Source organism: Diorhabda carinulata, chromosome 9, assembly GCF_026250575.1.
Source record: "Diorhabda carinulata isolate Delta chromosome 9, icDioCari1.1, whole genome shotgun sequence".
Taxonomy (NCBI): domain Eukaryota; kingdom Metazoa; phylum Arthropoda; class Insecta; order Coleoptera; family Chrysomelidae; genus Diorhabda; species Diorhabda carinulata.
In genome coordinates this window covers 12,586,480-12,603,977 of record NC_079468.1, presented here as the reverse complement: position 1 = coordinate 12,603,977, position 17,498 = coordinate 12,586,480, and the positions used below count along the sequence as shown (strand labels likewise).

Here is a 17,498-nt window from a genome sequence, read left to right as displayed (position 1 = left end):
CAAGAATTTCGCCATAGATCCGAATAAATAGTAATCACAGTGGAAAGCTAGACTCAATGCTGGATGTGACAGAAGTTCAATAGCACCAAGCTCCCATTACGCGTAATTTTCGCAGTATTTTATTTAGTATTGTCTTGTTGTAAAATAGCCCGCGTTTAGTTAACTAAACCTACATATTTCTCCGATAAAACCTCACACACTTGCATAAATTGTCAACTTTCTACCTCGTTATTGACAGCTCGACCATCTGAAATGATTTCGAAGTACACTGAACCTTCATAATTCCACAAAACACACAAAAAAGATTATCGCTTGAATCTACCTCTCTTTGCGACTGTTTCTGGTGATTATTCTTTATCTAACTGCTAATTTTCCATGTTCAGGTTGCTTAAATAAATTTTTCATCGCAAATAATAATGCCTATAATACAAAAATCATCTTTCAGCACTTCAACCCGACGTTTTGCTTCAATCTCGGTTAATTCGTGTGTCACTTTTCGACAACTTTTACCAAATGATTTCAATGGCGTTTTATGGTATTTTTAGAAGGTCCGAGTGTGTCCGATAATCGGCGAGTGCTGGTTCTAGGCTGATTTTCTACTGCTTTCCTTGTAACTTTCATATCCCCAGCAGGTGGACGACCCGAGCGCCGAACGCGAACGATATTCAAGCGTATACCTCCACTATTAAAACGATTAAATCAACGCTGTGTAGTTTGGTTTTTAATTGTGTCTTCTCTTTTAATTTCATATATGTTCCCCACTGTTACGACTGCTGTAAACTTTTGTTTCCAATAATGAAAGAATTGCACGAATTATCGCACTCCATACAATTCATTATAAAAACGTATTGTGTTCTTAATAAACAAAGAGAGAATGATGAAAATAAAGTAAAGCAATTGTACTCTTTATAGAAATAGAGTATAGACAAGTTTAAATTGAGGTGTGGGGATTTGAAAAACAATTCAGATGAGCGTTCTTGATTTAAATTGTAATTGAAGTATTGGTGACGTTGAAGGAAAATCACAAAAATATTGCTTTCTGTTCATAATCCTGAAAGTGTCCAAAAAGCTTAACTCTATCAAACTTGTCTAATGATAAGCAAAAGAAGACTAGATCAAGAGTAGATCTTGATCTTGTAGTGTCATATGATCTTAATCTTGGAATAATAGCAAAGAGAAAGTATTAAGAAAGTTACTCATGTGACAAATATTATTGGTCGCAATAGTAGCTGGGTGAAACGGGTACCTGACAGGAGACTACTGACTGAAGATGTTTTTAACACGAGGTGCTCACTATACTTTTTTATACACATATGAATAAAAAAATATAATTATACTATTTATACAAGTAATTAGATTAATTTCGACAATTTAGAAAAGACATCTATGGTTTATTTCATTTATTCAAATTAAAGTTTAGTTCTGATTATACGTGCAAGTACAATTTTTTTTTAATAATTCTTAATATTATTATTTTATTATTTAGTTAATAAATTTGACAACTTTAACGCCATCCCTCATGTCTTTTGAGACAGTTTTTTCTGCAGCCGAGTCCACAAATATTGGTCATTGTTCACAAAATTTTTTGTTGCCAATAATAAATAGTACTCGCATAAAATGTTTGGTAAGAAAAACTAATCTTATATTCATAGCAGAAAATATCTATTATATATATCTATTATAATATACATGAATATTAATATCGAATTATTAGATAATATCCTATCATTTAATGAACAAAAAACTAAAGCAAATCAACATTTACTCACAATCCAAACTTTCAATAACAAACAATTGGACAAACATGCTCAATGGGAGCGATGGCTTTACATGGTTTTAAAGTAGAAAATTTAAGCTTCACTAAATAATGTAACTTGTATTTAAAATAAAAAACCAATAAAATACATGTTTGTTTACAAATTCAATGGGAGCGATGGCTTTGCAGCATTTTAGATAGTTTGGATAAATTTGGTTCGTAAATTGCTTTTAGTTCAGAATACAACTCTAAATTGTCATTTGTTAGTTGGCTTCCCACTTTACTTTTAATTATATGCATGCAAGAAAACGTTTGCTCGCACGAATATGTCGATTCGAAGATCGTCAGCACTCACTCCAAATGTCAACTTCTTCACCTTACTGAAGAATTCTGGGAGACTATTCCATGCATCGAAGATAAGAACCTCAAATCGCGGAATTTCTTTCAGAGCTGTCCACATTTGTTGCGTTATGTACATACAATTCTGGACCTCCAACTCTTCCAACTTTTCTTGATTTTCCACTCCCCAAAGCTTTACTTTTTAAATCGGTGAATTGCATTTCTAGAGATCCAGTTTCAATTCTAAATGGCTCGATGTAGATTTAGTTACTATTTATGCTAAGAGAATTTATTATAAATGCTAGTTTGGTTTTGTTGGTTTTAAATTACTTAAATCTCTCAGTAAATTCGTCATTAATTTTTTTATAAGTGTGCTGGAGTAATTAGTGTTAACAGTTGTACTGGTTTTCTCGCGATATTGCTTTTAAAATTGAAAATGAAGTAATGTACTGCTCTGAATATCGTTTACAAAAAGATTTAATTTTTCTTCTAAACAAAATTTTTCTACCAAAACATAAGCTGGGTCTCCCTTTCTTAGCAATTTTAGATTCAGTTCATTCAATTACGTTGTGATATCCACCATAAAGTGAAATTTTTGCAACCATTTGAGGCTCTACATCCAAAGAGCTGCATGCGGCTCGCGACCTGCAGTTTGCCGAGATCATTTGAAACAAATTTCTTCTTACTCTCAGATATATAAATAGATCAAAGCTATCCTTATACAGTTTTAAAAATTTTCGATTGCTTAAACGAACCTATAATTGGTAAATAAATGCCTGGAATACGTTTTAATCAGAAAATTGTTCACATTTCTTGAATTACCTATATACAAAACTTCAAAACCTTTGCTTTAGTAACAAACAATTGGCATACGAAGTAATCAGTTTCACAAAAGTGTCAAATTCAGTATAAAAACAGTAATCCAGAATTAGTAAGAAAACTAAACCAAGTGTTTAGTTCCAAATAAATAATAACAATTATCTGTATGACTATTGCCTCGATGTCATTCCATATAGCTTACGTTTAACCACCAGAAAAAGTAAAATGTAACAGTCAAAAATAGTAAATGATCACTAAAATTAAAACCGTATTTAATGTGAAAATATAATTAAAGATTTGACATCTTACCATCATATTAAAGCAAATGGCTCCAAACAAATCATTGTTAACCCAAAAAATAGTTGATGAAAACCAAACTATCAACCACATTTTAATTTAAAATGACATGCAAATATTTACATGTCATTGTCCTATTATAGTTAATTACTCTAGGTTAATAATTAGTTACTCAAACATAGAAAACAAGTCCCTAAAGTTTGACCCTCAATTATTATAAGATTTTATACTAGGGCCAGCGTTCAATCGACCGAAGGTAAAAAAATGAAACTTTTACAATTTCGATAATTCTTCATTAAAAATAAACGTGAAAATCCCTCCTTTTAAAACTAATAATGAACATTTTAAAAATCTTGAGAAGAATCAGTCTTTTGTAATAATTTACTACAAAAATGCTTGTAAAGATAATATTTAAGAAACTTTGGGTAAGTGCACGTGCCGTGTAACCAATTTGCTTTTTCTCGGGACATTATTACGATTATGATCTTTCAAATAAATTATATAGATTGAAAATAGAAGGAACTTACAAATAACACAAACGAGGAACTTGAGAGATCGGTAATAACCAGGATTACTATTTAAGAGAATTAGTAGGGTACAATAATTACATTATTTAATTTGAATAATTTCCATGGCTGACATTATCAGTTTCTGATTTGTACAATACGTACAATTTTTTAAGGAAATGACTATTTGAACAAGTCCTCAAAAAGCAGTTAAATATTTCTGACTAATATAACGACTCGTGAAAATTAAAAGGTAAGGATTTGCTTGTACAAAGATTTTGAAAAGTTTCGATCGGCTTAAAACTCCTAATTGAAAGTATAAATGACAATAAGACTTGCCGGATTGATTTTTTCCACTATTTAAGGGGTTTAATTGCAGATCATCCTGTGGAAAAAGAGCAATTTAACATCAAGTTAAAAAAGATTATTGAAAATGTCAGAGACGTTATTCGCTTACGGATTTATAATCTATACAAACAGAAATCCGATTTCAGAAATTATTCAGTAAAATTGCTAGAGTTTCTTGTGGGTTTAAATATAAAAACACTTACGGCCATAAAGCAATCGTTACAAATTGTGCATAACCGAAGCCATCATTTGATTTGTTATTGGTGGGTAGATGATGCAAATAACTATAGTTTTCAATGTACGTACCAGTTCATTCATTGTTTTGGACGATGCCTCAACCGTTTGTTACAGCAGGTGAAGATACCCAATAATCAAATCAAAAAGGCTCACATACTAACCTTTATAGGATCCAAAAAGTAATAGATAAACAGTTGTATGAAATAATTATATCCCATAAATTTAAAATGATGAGCTTTGTAAAGAGTTTGGTAGCATGTCTTTGACTGTCAAATTAATACTTATTGCAGATTATAAAGATCTTTGAAAAATTTGTATCAAATATGTAATTTCAAAAGAGAGCGATATTTTTTGTAGTTAGCGATTTGAATGAATTTATGCTGATGATTTTGATCATTATTTGTACTAGGTTTTCTTTTATACATAAATAAATGTTCAACTCTGACACATGAACACGTTACAAGCGTAATATAACGATATTTTCGCTGATCTCAAGCCCGGAAAAAGAGAAGTGTTGATGGAAATAAAATAATTATAGGAATACGTAGAGATAAGAACTATCAATCAATGTAAATAATTTTCTTAAAACTCAATCAACTTTCTCAAGCTATAATTTCATTCCGATTCCCTGATCAACTCCACTTATTTCCAAATTATTTTCTCACATTCCGCAGTAAAACGAGACTTCCTATCGAAAATATGGCCAATATATCAGTAAATTCAACCTAAATATTTCTAAACATTCTTTTTTTAATAATCTCCACAATAAACTAGTTATATAAGTGTAATATTTAACTCTTTTGTGTATTAGTTATACCTGTATTATTCTTTGAGAAAGGTAGTCTCCATCTTCTGGTTAGTTTTTAAAATTGTATTATGGTTTCATATTTTTTGCAGAGGATGCAAATATTCTGCATTGTTGCCTTATATCGGTATCTTTTCTGGGTTTTCCGATGAAAACCATCTTATTTTTGCTACTTTCAAAATATTTTTCCACTTGCTTCCTTTTGTATCTGTATTTCGTATTTCATTATGGATCTGACACATGTCTTGTAAAGTTTTTATTGCAACCAGTTGGGAAAAATACCATTATTCCTAAGGGTCATGACTTAAAGTAGTGAAAACTATAGTGAGATTGGTACACCAGTGGCTGGTCATCTATCATTGGATAATTATTGTTCTAGATGTTTCTGGATTCTGTAACAATACAGTAGTTTCTACAACTGAATCAATGTAAGAGCATATATAAGGTAGGGGCTCACATAGTTCAATATTGATACGCGGCGAACGATACGAAAACTACCAGAGATAAAAAAGTGATATTTAATGTGAAGTGTTAGTTGCTAAATTATCAGTATCTTCATGTAGTAAAGTATGAATTAACTTTACTACATGAACGTTACAATACTCCTGATTTTGAATAGGACCTAATATTTTATATAAAAGTACTAATATCGTCCCCAGAAGATTTTTTTGAATTATGTTGTGAATTTAAAGATATTAATTTGTTACAATTAATTTGTTACATTGTTTTCGTTAGTTGTTAAGTAATCAGATCAGCTTTTCACATCAAAAATGGATGCCATTATTAAAAAAATTACGTTTCATGTGAGTGTAAAAAGTGATAAAGAATCCGTAAGACAATGCGGTGGCTCATTCCGTAATTTTTGTCAAATATCCTAGTGCTTGTATCATATGCTGCATTCACCTTGCGATTATTCGAGAGGTATCTATATTAAAAAGAATAAGAAGGTGTGAAAGAAAAATAGTGTGGATTCTAAAGGAGCTAAGGAGAAAAAGTCTGTCAACATTGTTTCAAATAATGGTATGGTCACTCGAAGCGGCGCTCCTTGATAGTGATAATAATTAAAAAATCTAAGATTTTGAAATGGAATATTTTACAGTGTAAACTTCGATATTCAATAGACACATCTCGTCTATCAATCTGCGTTGATATTATTTAATTCAAATCGTTTAATATTCTGGAAAGTATGTTGTTGTGCCAAGTATAATTTTATTAATAATCATAGCAAAACAGACGGCTCATATATTTTTTCAATAAGAAAAAATATTTCCAATATAAATCAACATCAACATTTTCGAACCAATTATTAATGGAATCATATAAAGAATCATTCATAACTATTAAGACTTAGGATAAAAGCAATTCCTCAGATCAAAATAAGATAAGGTAGGATATACTACAATAAAATAATGCTGTCGAGTAAAATACGGAGCGTTTTTTCTCATAGTTGTATTTTTTTTTTAAATTTTCATTGAGTTTGATTTGAAATAAAAACGTGAACAGCTTAATATTTGTACTTTACTTGAAGGGATCTTCAATAGCATTTATTCATAAAGTATGTCAAAAATTTCTAAAAAAGTTCCGCCTACAGAAGCTACAACTCAATTTCATCATCAGCATTTATTCACCGGTCCCTTTAATGAATTAGAATTCTGTGTTGATTTTAGAATAGTATAAATAAATGAAGTTATACGAAAAGTAGTGAACTTGAACCTTTAGTATCCTACAGCATTATATTATTGGGGTTATAGTTGGCGTTATATTACCTTATTTTGGTTCAAATAATTTGACCTTAACTTTTATGACAGTTAAGAACTACTATGAATAATACTGTGGTGAAATTTAATTTTGAAATCAAAAACAAAAGCAAACATATTTACTGATGTCCAAGTTTCAATTAAAAAATAACTTTCGCATCTAGAAAGTACAAAATTTGGAAAATTATATTTAAAAATTTACCTGGCATCACATCGGCAATGTGATAACGTGAAAAGTCTAAAATTAAAATAGTCGTATTTTGTAGTTAATCCTGGAATATCTATTTTACAAAAATCATGTCTCCTGCAGCATCTGTCAGTTTTTACAAAATTTCCAATATCCGTATATGTTCTTGCTCTGTTCCTATCTCCACACCAATTAGTACCAGGCATTAATAAGATAGATCTTTTCGATTTATTCCCAAACCTAATATGAAAAATTTTAAAAATTCAACTCAAATGATTTACAGTAATAAAAATACAATAAATATTGATCAAAGGTGCGATAGGCTTTCTAAACAATGTAATGAATAGTGACGTAGAGATATTCGTTTTATGGTAGGTATTCATGGGATAAAAACTTTTCTAGTTTCTTTAACAATGTGAGTTTGTGACAATGAAATAAATATGTTAGAAATAATGAAATTTCAAACTTAAAATGAAATGGAAAAGCTCCACGTCCTTCGCAATGATAACTTTTCATCCATTTTGCTAATATGGGCAAGATATTTTAACAATTTATACTAAAGTGGACGAGCAGATTTCAACAATTTCTGTAATTGTTTTTCTACTGAAAGAGCTATATTTCTGCTTCCATGGACAAAATTAATTACTTAAGAGATATCTTAGAGATGAACTAATTTGATGGTAAGATTGTGCCACCTTGCCGAATATTTAACAGGGAAGAGGGAAATGGAATAGTCTAGATTAGGATTTAGTATATTAATAATATTAGTACCATTAAGAATTTGGAAAAGTTACAATTGATGAGATATAACAAATCATAGACAAATACCAATTGACATAAAGCTTGCCGGAATAAAAAAAATACTCCAACTCGCAGCTATAGATTGTTCACCTTAGAGGATGAAACGGCTTATAAAGAAGTCCATAAAGTGATTTGAGTACTTCTAGTCTCATAGCTATAATTAAATCCAAAAACTATTATATAGGGGACGAATATATTCGTATAATATTAGATGTAAAACGGAAAAGAAACAGTACATAAGTTTTTTTTGGTTCAGCAGTTGGTTTATTCCGCTCACGATTCTCCTTGGCAATTAATTTATCAAACCTTTTGCTTATTCGGGTCTCAGACAGCGCGCAAATGTGACTAGTTGCATCAGCGTCGCTAAGGCTACTATGTCGAAGTGTAACTACCTTGGCGCCTTAAACTTAATCCGAGACTCTTTTTCATCTCCTTCGCCAAACTGCCCTTCGTCACTAATAAATAAGAAATCAATTTTCGTTACTTCGCGAGATTTGCCCCAAATTCTCAGAGGAAAACTTGGTGATGATGACCCGAAATTTGGTTGTCGACCTGAAAAAAGGATTTAGCAGGAGAAAATTATGCTTAAGCTGAGAAGAAGTATGGACGATGTTACATGAACCGATTGCCATTGATAGAATTGGAAAACGGTTATGAATATTAAGACTAAGAGGAGATCACATAAGCAAACGCCCCAATGGAAAACCGAAAGTAGTTCAGGAAAATCGATTACAGCTATCCGACGAAGACTATGACGTAGAAGAAGAGTGAATTATAATCGAGAAGAAGTTCATACAGCCTTCCTACAATTTATGGGAACATATAGAGACATCGAGAAAGTCATCATAGAATTTTTTGTTCACTCTACCGAAATAATATTTACTGACACACAACATTACTCTTGTAGTAGTCCAGTTTGCGATATAAACATTTTTTTGTGGTACCTCAAGTACACTACTGTGGTACAGTACACTAAAAACTGAAAGAAAAGGGCACATCTAGTATTTGTATAGATTTCATTTAGAAAATATAAAACAATATACCATGAATAATTTTAGGAATACTAGATTACGAGTCAACGAGTTGATAAAACCAGTAGTTACATACGAGGCGGAAGCTATGACACTAACTAATATGGTCGAAAAAAACTGAGTCTAGGAGTACGTCAGTAAAACAGACATATGCAAGACAGAAAGTAATGCTAAACAATAGTAGATGCTGCAAAAACATGTAATAAACTGTAAATAAGTAGTGATGATTTATGGGTTGTCCCCCATAAAATATAGGGTGAGGAGATCTCTGGTAGAGCGGTTATAGTTTTAAATAAAATATGAAACAAGGTACACACCCATCAGGTTCTGAAGTTGAGATGAGAGAAGATATAAACAAATTTCAGGAAATTATTCCGACTATGACTTTCTATTAGATAGAAATTCGCTAATACGAATTGGTCATATTAAAAAAAACATTAGTTAGTTGAAAAGTTTGTTGAATTGTGCAATGTGAATATAATAGAATTATCTAACGACTGTTGAGGTTATAATAATTATTTATCCTCTAGAGGAGTATTAGAAAAATTATTATGGAAGCGAATATCTCTGGGTGAAAATGACTATCGCATTGATTGAATGTGCGTAACCCCAAATTTTACCAACTTGTAATGTATATGGAAATATTTATTTAATATACCATTAAAAGAAAATGATTATAATGGAATTAGAAAATACCTGTATAAAATTCAGGATTTTGTTGACAATACTGTGTAATATTGACTTATTCTCCTTTTATTTTATCTATTAGCCATGAAGTAAAAAGCGTTGAAAAATACTAAACTCAGCAGTACGCAAAGTTTAATCTTTTTATTTGCTGTTATTTCTTAAAATGTCACAACTCCAAATTTTCTGATTTCTCAGCATTTACATGTTATTTATAATTTGAATACAGTTTGCTATTTGGACATATGCGAGACAAACATTAAACAAACATTTGACAAACAGTCGGAGACATCAACAGAATATGACATATATTACGAAACATTGAAACATTCTTTTTTTCCGCTTTGTTTTTAAATTAACACAAAATATTTGTGTTTAACTTCTGTGAAATGATTACCTGATACAATAATGTCCATGTTTTTGTGCAGGTGCATACTATTTTGACTTAATTTATTGAATTTAGGTATTGTGTTAGTCAATTATCGTATTGGCATCAACATAACGCTCGTATTTCTTAATGAATTATTTGACACAATTATTTATTCATAGATGTTTACTATTTTGGTAGAAAGTGCCTACACATAATTGTGATGTGTTGCAAACAATTTGAAAAACAGAAAATAATAAGTCTATTGAATTAATTAGCACGTGTTAACAATGCGATAAGAATTCTACTGGAAATGCGCCAGCTAATAAATTGTTAAGTAGAAAGTCATATAAATCATTTTCAATTGATTTCATTCATTATGGAAAAAATTCACATACTATTAATGAATTACCTTTTGTTAATCCTTAAAGGCACCAAAATTAAAACTTTACATTGTTAATGTTTCTATACCAAATAAGTCTTCAATTCTGATTGCAAAGTTTTAACACAAATTTAAAGAAAATTCTGTTACTTTCTATGTACAATACTAATTTAGGGTATCTCGATATAGTATCTGTTTTTTAAGATATGAAGTTGATTTTGTAAAATGGTAAAAACTAAAGGATATTGTTATAGCGTGTGTAAAGTTTTACATAAGTGTCCAATATCAAATTATTATTCCTTAAAATTGCAACAAAAATCGAATTGGAAGACCTCATATCTTGATATTCAACAACTTATAAAATTGTCTTTTTATAATAAATCAGCAATTTAGGTATTAAACAAAAATATTGTATTATTCTAATTGTTAATTTTATTTGAGTTCAAAAATATCTATTATCAGCAAAGCCAGTTTTTTTGGACAAATCGTTAAATCTGATCATTTAACTGAAATTGAAATTTCACACATGATTGGATATGGAGATAGAGAGAAAATAAATATAAAAACAATCTAGGGAAAAGGAGCGTGTGAAAAAATAAGTTATAATCCATAAACTGTATTCAATGAAGATATAAATATGTGACGTCATATCAGGTCTGAGCATTTTTTGAGACATATTCTAACCATTTAATTTATTCCAAATTGCATTATAGGCTCTCTGTAGAGAACAATTCATGTATTGAGCATGTATGGAAAACTAAAATAAATCCAGAGTACATTTTATATATTAATATTGTGATAATTTCTGATTTTTTGTCAACGTCTTCACAATATTGAGAGTAGACGACAATTAATACAATGTCTCATTTTAGTAATTTTGGCAAATGTAGAACTGTGATATTTGGAGAATTTGGTTCTGTATTTCGTTAAACTACCCATCATATTAAATCTACTGAAATGGCGGTTATATGAGTGAACTAGAGTAACACGACGAAGAAAAAGTAAATAAGAAAGTCGTGACCAATAGTTTACAGAGGATAGTAGGCCTGTTACTATGAGTATACCATATCGCCTCATTCGAACCAATAGAGTTTTCTTTTTCATAGTGCCACAATGGATAGAGAAAGGAGTGAAAACATAAGACGAACATGCGGGATAGATAATATCAATGACTGGGTACTGGATAGAAAGATAAAATGGAATGAGCACATTGACCGCATGACGGAAGAACGAATTGTGAAAATATCAAGGGACAAATCACCAACAGGACAAAGAAGCATTGGAAGACCTAGGAAAAGATGGAGTGACAACCTCCCAGGTGACTGAGCAGAGGCAATGACGTGAAGAAAAACAGGCAATGATGCCTATACACAGCAGGAAGAAGGAAGAATAGTGCCACAAATGTCGTCAACGTTTGAATTTTGCTGAGAATGACATTAATGGCAAGACAGCTGTAGAAGGGCCACTGTACAAACCGACGAAATATAGGCTCTGCCGTTGAAAAGTATGTGCTCAGGACTGTTAAAATAAGGGATTGAGGGCCGACCAGCACTTGTATCAATTCGAGGCAGTATGACAGTTGGACGTTATGTTACTGATATCCTAAATGGTATTTCAATAAGAGCGAAAAATTTCAATGTTTAATAAAATATAGTTTTCCGTAGCAAAGTATTAAAATATTTGTAGATTTAGAAAATATTCATTCGGGAATAATATATAAAAGAAAATATTTAATTATCGATAACGTTTTTGAATACATTTCGTGGTATTTCATTGATACAGCGTCTAGTTTCGGCTTTCAATGCTTCGATGGCTGCATGCTCATAAGCATAACCTCACACCCATAAGTGTGAACTCAAGAGCTCGGAAGTCAAATCTGGTTCCCAAATCAGGAAATGTCATGATTAGGAGCAAACGAGAAGTATGACATATGGCGCCGTCCTGCTGAAACCACATGTCGTCAATATCAATAGCTTGTTTCTGTTCTTTATGTCACACTCTCGAGAACTACCGTGACGTTTTGTTCTGAACGACCTCTCGAGCTCGTATCATTAACCGGAATACCTGAATTTTTTAAATATCCTTTCCATAGTATATTAATTAGGCACATTATTTCGACTGAACATTGGACGTACTTTACAAATAGTCCAATTAAATTTTCACCATTTTGATAATAATTTTCAACAATCATGGCGCGTTGTTCTACAGTTTAATGCTTCATGCTTACTAACTCCCAACTCTCAACTTTCGATATTTCACGTTATAATTATGTGATATTATAACTATCAAACATGGCGTGCAATTCAAAGAAATAAGACATTTTTCTCATAATCATTCCATTTTTGAACATAGTCCATTTTTGGTCTATACATTTTAACCTTTTTCACTTCACCAAATAATAACTACCGTCTTTTTCCTTGAATGGGAGTTTACGTATGCGAAAACATCGTTGTGTGATGAAAATCTCTTCCCTGTACGTGAAACTATGAGGAAATAAAAAATAGTCGTTGGAGGCCCGATCTAGTGAATACTCTTGGTGATAGGCAATTTGAGCTGCATTTCGTGTATCTTAGCCATGGCGATTAACGAACAAAATCTCATGACTATGTTAAAAAACGGCCGCCATCACTTCTCCAGTCAATAAAACCGTCTTTTCGCCGCAGGTTAGCCGTTATCAATTCACCGTCTTGTCTTTTTTCATTTTAAAGATTATAGTGGTGGTAATAGCTTCATCTACAGTCATAAAAGGACAAAAAAGTTCGACTGATGTTGCTTAAAACGCGTCAATAAGGGCTGGAAAAAATACATTCGAATGCGCTTTTGGTTCAAAGTGAGCAAACGTGGCACTCAATTCGCGGATCGCTTACAAATGTAGAATTCTTCGGTTAGTATATGACAAATTCGTTCTTTTGATATGCTGATCCCCTCTTCTACCTCTCTAGCATTGATCCAACGCTTAATCCAACGCTCGTCGTCAGTCAAGCTAATAATGTCGCAAATTATGATACAGAGTCTCCGTAAGAAGTGTCTTACTTCTCTTTCATTTACGTAGGCGTATTGCAAAAAAAATATTTAATGACCCACGACATTTAACTTTTTTTCCGAAAATGATTATCACGCAAGAAACCGAGCATCCATATAATAAGTATATATTTCTCAACTTCTATTGATAAGTGCTGACATCTTTAAGTTGAGGACAAAAACTTTTGAGACAACCCTGTACAGGAATTTATTGAGCTACGGGGTACAAAACACCTCATATATTCTCTTTTTAGTACATACATGGAAGTATGAAAGGAGGGAGCATAAATATATTATAATCGCAGGAAATATGAGTTTGTCAAAGTTGGTACGACATTAATTTGGAGGGGTTCTAAATATTTATCTCCATTCAAGTTGACATCAATGATTTGAAATGATTTTTCCAAGAATTTCTGAGAAAACGTTTTCAGGATATTGCTTATGTTCTACCATCCAGTGGATTCTCATTAAAAGCAACAGGTACAATTTTGAGGATCAATTTGACGACGAAAATAAAACATCTTCTAATTGGATCACATTATTATCCAACATTCCCACAAAAATACGTTCTCCTTTCGAAATCGTCTTTCATGAGTCATAAGTTGGTATCATTTTATAGGAATGCGTTTTATTTTTTTTTAATATTTGAAAAGTGGATGTGGGCCTAATGTTGATTTTCGACCAGAACTATATGAGTCTTCTTGAAGCTCAAGCATAATATCCAATTTTGTATCATTAACTGCATTGACATCTAGGTGTTTTATCTATCTAACAAAACTCAGTTTGCGAAACTGCTTTTCTATTTTGCTAATTGTTCTTTGTGATGTAGGCGGCAGATTTGGAAATTTTTCGAAATAAACGAGCAACTTCAATTAGTGTTCGTTATCTCCATAACCAATCATTTGTGGAACGGTTATTTTGTGCATTTCTGTTAAATGAAACATTTTTCTCATATTTTAACGTACAGTTAACAAAATTCGAACGACAACATCGTTTTCTCGTATTTTTTTCAATTCATATTAGTAAAAAGGAACGCTGGAATGCTTTTTTGCTTATTTTCTCAATATCAACAGCTAAATTAGCAAATAAGTATTGAGTGTAATGTAGCGAATTTGTGGAATCAAATAATTTTGAATTAAAAAATGAATGGAGAAAAGCTTGGATTACTCCTATACATCAATAACATATGAATTGAAATAACAGGCTGGGTTTAGAGCAGGCCGATCATGTATAGAACATATTTTTACACTACTCAGTTTACTTAGGAAAAAAATGGCAACAAGTAGAACCATCCCTAAGGTGTTCGTTAACTTAACAAAAGCCCTCGACAACGCGCCTCATGGTAAGCTCTGTTAAGTACTTGAAACGACTTCTCTAAACGTAACTCTGATTAGATCAGATAGATATCAGATCATGATAACTCCTCCTCAAAAATCAAAATAAACAACCAGTTTTTCTCTAGCTTCAGCGTAACAAAAGGGTTGAGACAAGGCTGCAGCCTCTCGCCAACTATTGAAAATTTATTTAAATGAAGCTTTGAGACATTAAAGGAGATCGTGAGACGGAATGGATATCCAACTGAGTGATCATACAACTCTGTACTACGTTTCTTAGATGAGGAGATAGTAATTTCTCAAGACAAAGATGATTTGGATTTCATGATTCGTCGACTAATATCAGAATATGAAAAATGGTGGTTAAAGGTTAATATGCAAAAAACTAAGTATTATATCTGTGTCGGATCCGAAACTGAAGGTTTACAACTTGTGGACGGAAGACAAATACCACTGAAGAATACATGTATACACAAGCAGCTGCAGAACCCAACCAGAAATAGAAGAACAAAAAATAAAAAGAAAAAAAAATCATTTGAGTTCTGCTGAACTCCGTACTAGGGTCCAGTAAAAAGAAAAAAATCGTCATATAATTAACACAATTCTCAAGAGTGTTGTTTCGTATAGATGTGAAACGTGGCAAGTGATGTCAAGAATGAAACAAAGACTATTCTCCCTAGAAATGAATTTTTGGCGGTGAGCATATTCCAAATATTACAATACAAGAGATGATGAATGTTATGAAAGCCATTCTGGACAATGTACAGGAAAAGCAACTCAGCTGGTGTGGCCATGCGCAGAGGATAAGTGAGTAAAATATATTAAAACAAATAATGCATCTAATTGCAATGGTTAAAACAATAAAGATCAGAAATGACTCGGATTAAAGGAGTAAGCAAGGCAATGTCGATGAGAGATCTCAGACAGGGGAATAAATGTGAAAACACTAAATAGCTTCCAAACAGATGAATATGATAGTTATAGGACATTGTACATGAATTATGTCGAGAATTTTCTAAAGAATCCAAAAATTATTATTAAATAATATACAGGATTGCATTCAAAATAATAAATGTGGTATTGGCCACTATTACATGACATGCGCATTTACAAATACAAATCGACGATTCCAAGCGGTTGTTCCAAACTGCCTCATTTATTTATTAACGAATATATCCCTTTTGACTGTTTCACAGAATATAGTGATACAAATTTTATTTTTTCACATTAAATTTCATCATCAAATTAAAAATAAGCAGCAAATCGTACAAAATTAAAAAACACATTTCATTTGAAACAGTAATATGAAGCACTTCAAATAATGGTTTACATAACATATGAGTGATACATCATTGAAATTTTACAATGTTTAAATACTAATTTCAAGAAAATGTTCATTAAATTCCATCATCAAGATTGAAGACATCAAGAATTATCAAATCCAAAAAAAAGCAGACAAATCGTACACAATGAAAAAATACATTTCATATAAAGCAGTAACATAAAGCACAAATAATGTTTTACATAAAAAAGCCATAAAAGTGATACATTATTGAAATTTAAGACAATCTGGATTGTTATTCCAATTAATGAATAATTTGAGTCTGGTATGTACTGTTTATTAAAACATTATTATATATGTTTATTGTATAAAATGAAGTGAACATGATAATTGCAACTTGAATGATTTCTAGTAACGTAAAAATTATCACCCGAATGAAGAGAACGACAAATTAGAATGTGGAAATATTGATAAGATAAGTATCTTCCGTATTTGCAGACAAACCAACAATAGCGGATATTTACGGTTTCCTTGCTAAGTATCTAAACAATAATATCTAGTATTTACTCAGTTTTAATTGATGGTTATCTAATTAAATGGTTTATTTGAGAATATTAGTTAGAGCAGATTAAATACACTTTGCTTTATGAATAAAATAAAAGTTGTTGCTGATATGCAGCATTTTTATTTATCTTCATTATTCCAGCATGTTAATTTTAGCTTTTGAACAACCTCTTTTTAATTGGAACTTGGTGACAGCGTCTAATTACGATTAGAAAATAATTTTAATATAAGTTGATTCATTTTATAATTTGAAAGTATCACAAATGGCCAGACGAGGCGTATCATATTACTGATCTAGGATTACGACTGAGATTAGAACTCTTTCTGCTAGTTCCAAATATAAATGTACTTTTCGAAGCATGCGTATCAAAAGATTGAGACAGCTTCTTTGGACTAATTTGTTATAAAGTTCTTCGTACTATTCTCACTTAAAAGCTTGTACAACATCTCAAAACGGTTGATGAGAATTATTTCTAATCCCATTGGTACCTCTAGAGGTCTATAGTAAATCCTATTTTCAGAATTATCATAAAATAGGTCTATATATAGACCTATTTTTTGGATATATATATCCAAGGAACAAATGGAAAATAGAATAATTGTAGTTAATAAAATTAGGAATATATTTTATCATGCTTTGTTATCTTCTGTTTCAAAATATACTTTTATTCAATCCAGCTTTCAATACAAACCTTATAACTATGCACATCAGTTTTTGAAGCAAGTAATTTGTTCTAGGTCTAATAGGGTATATACCTTGTTTTAGTCTTAATCCTAAAGATTATAATGATTATACACACGCTCTAAAATCACGAGTTCAGTGAGTTGACAGTTTTTCAAACCACTCAAAAAATAATCTTTCGGAAATTCCGCTAAACTTTATTTCTAGCAACTCTTCTTTCTACTCTACCTAAAGCGGACTTTTGATGGGATTTATGAATCTATGATTATTCACATTTTATTTAACTTCATTTTATACAA

The 17,498-nt window shown here is 31.3% G+C and overlaps 1 protein-coding gene across 1 annotated transcript in view; it reads right to left on the bottom strand.

Moving 5' to 3' along the window:
- The window catches only part of LOC130898048 (uncharacterized), a 241,881-nt gene that overhangs the window by 106,003 nt on the left and 118,380 nt on the right, over nt 1-17,498 (bottom strand). The gene's annotated exons all lie outside the window — the stretch shown is intronic.